The 8,992-nt window shown below is 39.6% G+C and overlaps 1 protein-coding gene and 1 pseudogene across 2 annotated transcripts in view; one reads left to right on the top strand and one right to left on the bottom strand.

Moving 5' to 3' along the window:
* ABL2 (ABL proto-oncogene 2, non-receptor tyrosine kinase) overlaps positions 1 to 8,992 on the top strand; it is a 131,154-nt gene that overhangs the window by 47,426 nt on the left and 74,736 nt on the right. The gene's annotated exons all lie outside the window — the stretch shown is intronic.
* LOC108301299 lies at positions 2,877 to 7,569 on the bottom strand (annotated as a pseudogene).

Raw genomic sequence — 8,992 nt, 5'->3', positions numbered from 1 at the left:
AGGAGGCAGAGGTTGCGGTGAGCTGAGATCGCGCCATTGCACTCCAGCCTGGGTAACAAGAGTGAAACTCTGTCTCAAAAAAAAAAAAGACTTTAAGCAAGCAAGTTAATAGTGATGAAAATAATATAAAATAAATATAAAAATGTCAACCTGGAAAATTTAAACCGACAGAATAATATGTCTGAATTTGCTGACAAACCTGCTATGTCTTGTATTTATTTCCTATGTTGCGCCTCCTAAGTCTAGAAAGGCGGTGCAACACAGGAAATAAATCTGAAATTTGAGAAGTTCAGAACTCTTAATATCTAACTGGGTGAATGAAGTCCCTTGAGTCAAAAATGAAATCACTTGTAAGAGAGAAAATGAGAACCAGACATGGTAAAGATGTAGAAAAGGGAAAACCAAAGTGGACACTGCAAAGTACTTTAAAATATAAATGGTGTTGTGGCTGGGTGTGGTGGTTCACGACTGTAATTCCAGCACTTTGTGGGGACAGGCAAATCACTTGCAGTCAGGAGTTTGAGACCAGCCTGGCCAGCATGGCATAACCCCATGTCCACTGAAAATAAAAAAATTAGCCAGGCGTGGTGGCATGTGCCTGTGGTCCCAGCTACTTGGGGAGGCTAAGGAACAAGAATTGCTTGAACATGGGAAGCGGAGGTTCCGTGAGCCTAGGTTACACCACTCCAGCCTGGGTGGCAGAATGAGACACCGTCTAAAAAATAAATAAATAGGGCTGGGCGCCGTGGCTCACGCCTGTAATCCCAGCACATTGGGAGGCCAAGGTGGGCGGATCATGAGATCAGGAGTTCAAGACCAGCCTGACCAACATGGTGAAACCCCATCTCTACTAAAAATACAAAAATTGGCCGGGCCTGGTGGTGCATGCCTGTAATCCCAGCTACTCAGGAGGCTGAGGCAGGAGAATCGCTTGAACCCAGGAGGCGGAGGTTGCGGTGAGCCGAGATCGTATCACTGCATTCCAGCCTGGGCGACAATGAGACTCTGTCTCAGAAAAAAAAATAAATGATAAATAAATGGTACTGGAGGCAGAAGAGAAATGGGAAATGAAGGTTAAAGGGAAAGCCCAGCATATTGACATATTTAAGGAAACTTTAAATAAATTTTTACTGGATCTGGTTGGGTTTAAGAAAGAAGTTAAGGCTGAGTGCGGTGGCTCACGCCTGTAATCCCAGTACTTTGGGATGCTGAGGTGGGCAGATCACCTGAGGTCAGGAGTTTGAGCCAAACCTGGCCAACATGGTAAAACTCTGTCTCTACTAACAATACAAAAAAATTAGCCAGGCGTGGTAGCAGGCACCTGTAATCCCAGCTACTCAGGAGGCTGAGGCCGAAGAATTGCTTGAATTCAGGAGGTGGAGGTTTCAGTCAGCTGAGATCACACCATTGCACTCCAGGCTGGACAACAAGAGCCAAACTCCATCTGGGAAAAAAAGTTGAAATGGCTAATAAACCCACACACACATGCTCAAAAAGAATTGTGAAATAAATTTCAAGACTAGTATATATTACTCATTAAGTAGGTGGAGCCCAGAAGGGCGTTGTTAATTATTTTTTGGAGACGAGACTCTGTCTGTCACCCAGGCTGGAGTGCAGTGGTACGATGTTGGCTTACTGTAACATCCGCCTCCCAGGTTCAAGCGAGTCTCCTGCCTCAGCCTCCCGAGTAGCTAGGATTACAGGTGCACCCCACCACACCTGGGTAATTTTTGTATTTTTAGTGGAGACAGAGTTTCTCCATGTTTTCCAGGCTAGTCTTGAACTCCTGGCCTTAAGTGATCTCCGAGCCTGGGCCTCCCAAAGTGCTGGGATTACAGGCGTGAGCCACTGAGCCCAGCCCATTGCTAATTTTCTTTACTCTCGATTTCTATTAATTTGGTTTGCTTGTCTAGGCTTCCTAAAATAGGACTTAATAAAATTAACTGTTAAGTATTTCAAGTTAATGGTTTAGAAGGTAATTTTTTAAATTAAAAAAATAGTATTACAGAAGTACTTTATCCAGGCAAAGCATTGTATATTTTTATTAATCCTCATTACATCTTTTCATGGGTTTTTATTATTGCTATTATCTTTATGTACAGCTACCTCTTTTAGTCAAAAACTATATAATGCTACCTTTACCTCAAACGTATGTACTTTTATATTTAAAATAAGAAAACATAATCTGACATACCTCACTTTGGGTCATGGAGTCATAAGATGTTTGAGCTGAAATAAGTTTTTTCCTTTGTGAACACAGTTTTATTATAACAAAGCAACTTATACAAAGAAACTTGTACACTTTTAACTTTTAAAACCGAGCATCATCTTTCCTTTCCAGTAAAACAAAAATTTAAAAAAATAAACAGGTTGAAAATTACAATAGAGAATATCAATTCCTTCTACTCCTGACTGAACTAAAGGAAAAAAAGAGAATATCAATTCCAAATAAGATACTACAGGTTTTGCTGATTCTCCCATTGAGTGGCAAGGCTCAAGTCATTATTAAGAGACAATTTTTTTTTAAGTGTCACCTTAAGGCCAGATGTGGTGGCTCACGCCTGTAATCTCAACACTTTGGGAGGCTGAGGTGGGTGGATCTTGAGGTCAGGAGTTCAAGATCAGCCTGGCCAACATGGTGAAACCCCATCTCTACTAAAAATGCAAAAATTAGCCAGGCATGGTGGCGTGCGCCTGTAATCCCAGCTCCTCGGGAGGCTGAGGCAGGAGAGTTGCTTGAACCTGAGAGGCAGAGGTTGCAGTGAGCTGAGATTGCACCATGGCACTCCAGCCTGGGCAACAGAGTGATACTCTGTCAAAAAAAAAAAAAGTGTTAAACTACAGGCATGTCTGTCAGACATCTCAATTTTTTAACATACCAAAAGAGATGCCACATTGTCAAAATGCCCGCTAAACCCACCCAAACATCTCAAACCCACCCTTTGCTGACCTTCTCTAACCCTATATTTAAAAAAAAATTACCCCTTTTTAAACGAGAGAGTAGACGCATTGGTTAACGCTCACTGTTCTTATTCACATAGAGAGACAGTGTACTCTCTGAGTCCAATATACAGAGAAAGGAGGAAAAGAGCTAGAATTCTGTGTGCTACTACACAGGGGCCTAGCACCCTCCAGCTTCCAGCAGAGCTAAGGGAGCAGGTTTTTCTTTTTTCCCACAGAGCTCGGTGATGTTGATTCCATATAGTTTTTGTTCAGACAGGAAGGGATAAAAATGAATTGGGAACCAAAAGGGTTTGAGACTCTTTTCCCATAATATCCTGCTCAAGGTATTTACCCCCCAAATAAGTTGAGAACCATGGTGTAGAGAAGAGAGACCTCAGGAACAGGGCAACTGAGCAACAAGTGGGAAAAAAGACTGCAACTTGCTCCCAGGGACTGGAGAAAATTTTTAAAAGGAAAGTTGAATCCATCAGTGTTCTGTTAGTCAACCTCTCCTTCATCCTCCTCATTCCTCCCCTTCATCATCATCTTCACCTTCTTCCTCATCCCCTCTTCATTGGTATCTTCCAATCCTTTTTCCTCTTCATCATCATCATCATCTTCTCCTCCTTCTTCATCATCCACATCTGGAACCAAGTAGTACTGTAATGGGATGGGCCAGATGTCATCTTTGATTACCTCTCCTAACTCATCAGCACCTGCATCAGAATGGTCAGTAAACCAAGTAAAGAAGCTCTCTGGCGCCTCATGCTGCCTCTTCCTGCTGGCTTTATTCTGTGTTTGACTTGAATGTTTCATCACATCCCTTCCAGATTTTCATATGATTTCAGTGGACTTTGAAGATGGAATACCACTCTCATTCAGATGAAATTCTTTGGAGAGAACTTTTCAAAGGAAGGAATTTAATCAAAATGAAAGTCTATTCTGTAACCTGACTTAATATCTTCAAATTCTGTCACCTCACCTCTGGTCATATAATGTAGTGCCTCTTCATCCTCCTCCCTAAGCAGTGCAGACACTTGAGGATGGTTGACAAATGTTGTTACCCCCAGATTTGTGATTTTGGAGATCAGTTCTGACCTCTTATGAAGAAAATGGTTGACAGAGTTTATTTTTCTGTTCTGCTTTCAAAATTCCTCTTAGTTCATTAAGTCTGTCTATTTCATTTTGTACTTTATCAGTATGTTCAATTGCTTCCTGTTCTTTTTCTCTCTTCTTCAACAAGTCTAGAGAGGTTGATGATGTCTCCTCTCGTCTCAGAACAGGAGGTGGTCTTGGTGTCTTCTTTTGAGGCGGGAGTGGAGACTGGCATTTGGGGGTCATGCTACTAGGAAAGTCCAAGAACCAGACCACAAGTCGTCTTGCTTGTCAGGAAGAAGCTCAGAAAACTCTGAAATAATTTTAGAGTGCTCTTTTCTCCTGTTCCTTAATTTTACACATGGAGAAATGGAAACACAGTAAAATTCCCATATTTAGTTATGGCAGAGAAAAGACCAGAACGTTGGTCTTCTGGCTTCTGGTTTAGTGCTCTACAACGTTTTAACTTATGTTTTTATTATAATTTTTTTTATAAGTTCAGTTGTCAAAGACAGGTATTGTCTTTTTTGTTAGATTGTTGCTTCGTGATTAATTGACCTGAGTTGACTGCTTTATGCATACATAGAAAGATGCTCTCTTTTTGTTGAGAAGGTTAACAACCTTGTGATTATCTTCCTCCAAGTGAAAATCAGTCTTATTTCCAGAAATACACATTCCTCTAAACTTTCAAATCTTGTTGTTGTTATAAATTTAAGTGGCACCAGTGCACCTTTGTTATATAGTCGTGAAGTCTGGGCTTTTAGTGTAACCATCACTTGAATAATATAAGTCATACCCATTAAGTGATTTCTCAGCCCTCACCTCCCGTCCCACCCTCTGAATCTCCAGTGCCTTATTCTACACTCTATGTCCATGTGTACACATTATTTAGCCTCTACTTGTAAGTGAGAACATGCAGCTCTCTATTTGGGAGACCTCAAGTAGAAGATCACTTGAGCCCAGGAGATTGAGGCTGTAGTGAGCCATGATCTCACCACTGCACTCTGGCCTGTGTGACAGTGAGACCCTGTCTCAAAAAAAAAAACTTAGCTACTTAAATCAGGAGCCCCAATGATTCTTAGCAGCAATACTATGACAATTTACTTCTAGTTTTCCGTACCTCAAAAAAATGCTGATTGATATCCTAAAATGTTCCATAAATCAGATATCCTACAAAGCCAAACTGGTCCTTCTTGTTAAAATTAATAAGGTTCTGTAAGCTGTTAACCAAAAAAAATTTCCACTAACACTGCATACTTAATGCTCCTAAATAAATTTAAATATGCAAAATGTTAATTCAAATAAAAAAATAAGAAAATACAACCATAAAGCTGACAATTAAGATTAAAAGGTTTTGGTATGTCTATCAAAGGATAAATGGGTAAAAAAATATGATAGCTGTATACAATGGAATATTATTCAGCTGTAAAAATGAATGAAATCATATCTTTCTGTGGCAACATGGATGGAACTGGAAGCCATTGTCTTAAGTGAAACAGCTCAGAAACAGAAAATCAAGTACCCTGGAAGATCTTCTCTGATCACTTTAATTTTCTAAGCTGGGTCATTGGCTTAGTAAGAAAGGGGGTAGAAGAAGGTATTAGGAGTTTGAAAAGAGAGAAGAGCATATAATTGTCTAGAAAAGTGGGAAAGTAAATGGCCTAGAGAAATATAGTATGATAACCAGGCAGTGTTAAGGGCTCATTTGAGGCCAGAGATCCTGAGTTAAAAGTGAGGCCAGTCAGCTTGGTTTTGTGCTTTTTTTCTCCAGCCACCTTCACTTTAGAAGTAGGAGAATAGTTGAATTTGCCCAGCTTGTGGTTCTGCAAAGTTAGTATGTCCAGGTGAGAGAGGAGCAGGTGATTATAATGATGGGCCATGAAACTTAAGCTGGGTAAGGAGAGAAGAGAGGACTTCACAGGGTGAGGAACAGTGAAAAGATAGTTCGAAGACAGTTTGGTCAGTAGATGGGAGATCTGGTGGGGTCACATGATTATATGAATTTATGTATTAGAAAGAATGAGCTGGAAAGATAAATCATGGTATTCAAAAGGAGTTCCATGAAATTAAGATTAAGAGGGTGCGATAGAGTGTGTACTGAGTTAGCGTTACATTTAGTTCTTTGCTTTTCACAGCAACACCATGATATATATGGTGTAAACATCATTAATCATGTTTCATAGATGAGAAAACTGAAGCTCAGAGAGGTTGGGCAGTTTTCCCAAGGTCACAGAGCTGCTAATAAGTCAGCTATTTAGGACTCAGACCCCATTAATCTGATTCTCAGTAGTCCTCTACCATACTATATCAGTTTCCTGAAAGTTAGTAACTTATTTCCCTATCTTTGCAACTAGATTGCAATCTTAAGTCAAAACTTTTGACAAATAGAGGTTACCAAAATTATTTTCCTATTCAGAAATCTTCAGAGTCTAATCTTTGGGCAATGTTGGAGGGGTTTGCTGCCACTATTTTAACCTAGCGGATCTTACTGAAAATACACATATATTAGAGGCTTAAATATGACAGTTTTGTTTAAACTCCCTTTCATAATGAGGCTTCAGGTGGGCGGTGGACAGAACAAGGAGGAATGTACTGTTCTTACAGCAGCATGCCTGGGCAGACAGCTTTGCTATTAGAATGTGTCCAAATCCATGTGCATTCCTTTTGGTGGCAGTTTGCACCATTGCAACTCTCAAGGATAGTTGGTTATTGGATGTTGTCCATTTGGGATATGATTCTCTTCTCTCCCCTAATGAAGTAATTATCAGGCGTTTTATACTTTTGCACATTTAGCTTTGTGGTAGAGGGTGGATTTGGAGGAGTTCTTTAAGTGTGAAGAATGAGGGAATTATTACCTGAACTAATCTTTATCATTTTAAATGACAGAATAGGAAAATGTTTCACCTAAATTTCAGATGATTTTTTCTTTTAAAAAATTACTTTTAATTGTGATAAAATACATACAACATAAAATTTACTTTGTTATCAGATTAATATCCTCTAGTTTTATTTTGTTGGTATCATATTCTGTTTAAAATATAAATAGTTCCCTGGAGGTGACCCTTATGCATCTTGGCCAGAGGAACTCTCTTTCCTCTCTGTTACTTTTCTGTTTCCTACCTGCTACTGGTACTGGACCTTTTTATTCCACTGGTGAAGTCTGATGATAGAACATGAGGGGTAGAGAGGTGGTATGCCTTTTAGCAGAGTCTCATGCCGTGTCTTTGAAACATGGGACATGTCAGCTCCTTCCTCTCCTCCGGAGCCTTCATGGCAGCTCCTCAGAGGGAACGTATAAGAAAGCCTGAGTCAGGGTATATACAACTCTGATCTTGTTGCTTCCTTGCTTACCAGCTTTTAATGATTTCTTACCGTCTTTAGAGTGAGGTCCAAACTTCTTAACAGAGCATCCAAAGCTTTCCTAATTTGGTGCATTCCCAATCTCATACATGCTCCTGAGGATCTAGCCATACCAAAGTACAGGTAGTCCTGTAAATATGGCCTGTCCCTGGCGTACAGTAGGTGATCCAGAAGTATTTCCTTTTTTTTTTTTTTTTTCCCCTGACAAGGTCTCACTCTGTTGCCCAGACTGGAGCGCAGTGCCTAGGCTGGAGTGCATGGCTCATGGCTGCCTCAACCTCCCTAGGCTAAAGTGATTCTCCCACCTCATTCTCCCAGGTAGATGGGACTACAGGCATGTGCCACCACACCTAGCTAATTTTTTTTTTTTTTTTTTGTATTTTTAGTAGAGACAGAGTTTTGCTATGTTGCGCAGGCTGGTCTTGAACCAAGCCATCCTCTTGCCTTGGCCTCCCAAAGTGCTGGGGTTACAATCATGAGCCACCATGCCCAGCCAAGAAATATTTCTTGAATGAATGAATATAGTATTAATATATATCACAGTGGTGGTATTTTACATGCTAACCTGCTTTTATTCAGTGGCTAATTCTTGAGTTTCCTTTAAGACTCAGGCCAAGAATCCTCTTTCAAGAGGCCTTCTCTGCTTTTGTCTATACTAGGAGACATTCTTGCTCTATGATACCAAAAGCATTCAGGCCATATCTCTGATTTACAATAGCTGATTTACTTTTTTGTTTTTCCCATTTGTACATGAGGTTCTTGAGGGCCAGGACCATGTCTTATTTATCTTAGAACCCCCTAATTCTGGGCCTGTTCTTCCTAGGTACTTTCTGTTACAAAAAAACCTTTATGATAGCTGTTGCTCTTGTTTCCTAATATTCACATTATATAATGTTATATATTGAATATCCCTGGCTTTTAAACTTTATTTTCTTGCCTTTTCAAAGTCAAAATTTCTTAGACACTTGACTTGTGAAATAATCAGTATTCCAATGAGTATAAATCATGACAGTGATAATTAGTATAATGTGATTGCCTATTATGGGATTGGGATGTTGGGTAGGAAGCTTAGAATTGCAGAGTTCATTCTAATGTGGAGGAATTATCTGAGCACTTTAAATCATTGGACAACGTTATATAAGCCTTACTCTTCTAGGTCTGAGTTTTGCACGTTTTAAACTGGTGACTCATTAAATTGTATTCCTGGTTAGGATGTAACTATCCTTAATGTAGTTGTGTTTCCTAATTTCCACTGTTTTATCAATGCCCCTTTTCTTTTATACTCTGACGTCAGAAGTTACATAATCTGGGTATTCCTCAGATTTAATGACTTAGTGGGTATTAACATTATTTGTTCTTATAAGGTGGCTTTATTTTAGATATTCTTCCGGCCTATGTTCTTCCTTTTTAAAGTCCAGATCTTGATACTTTTGCCGTAAGTTTTTATTCTCCCTGTTCCTAATTTTAGTTACAAGGTCATGTAGTTGAAACAATGGGCAAGGAAACTATAAGCTTACTAAAAATACCTTGGATGTTTTGGAAATGAATCTAAGTACTCTAAAGATTTCTTACGGAAATAATATATATATATATT

The sequence above is a fragment of the Cebus imitator genome, unplaced genomic scaffold (assembly GCF_001604975.1).
Source record: "Cebus imitator isolate Cc_AM_T3 unplaced genomic scaffold, Cebus_imitator-1.0 Scaffold33, whole genome shotgun sequence".
Classification (NCBI taxonomy): domain Eukaryota; kingdom Metazoa; phylum Chordata; class Mammalia; order Primates; family Cebidae; genus Cebus; species Cebus imitator.
Note: the sequence above shows the minus strand (reverse complement) of the source record. Positions and strands in the feature narration are given on the sequence as shown.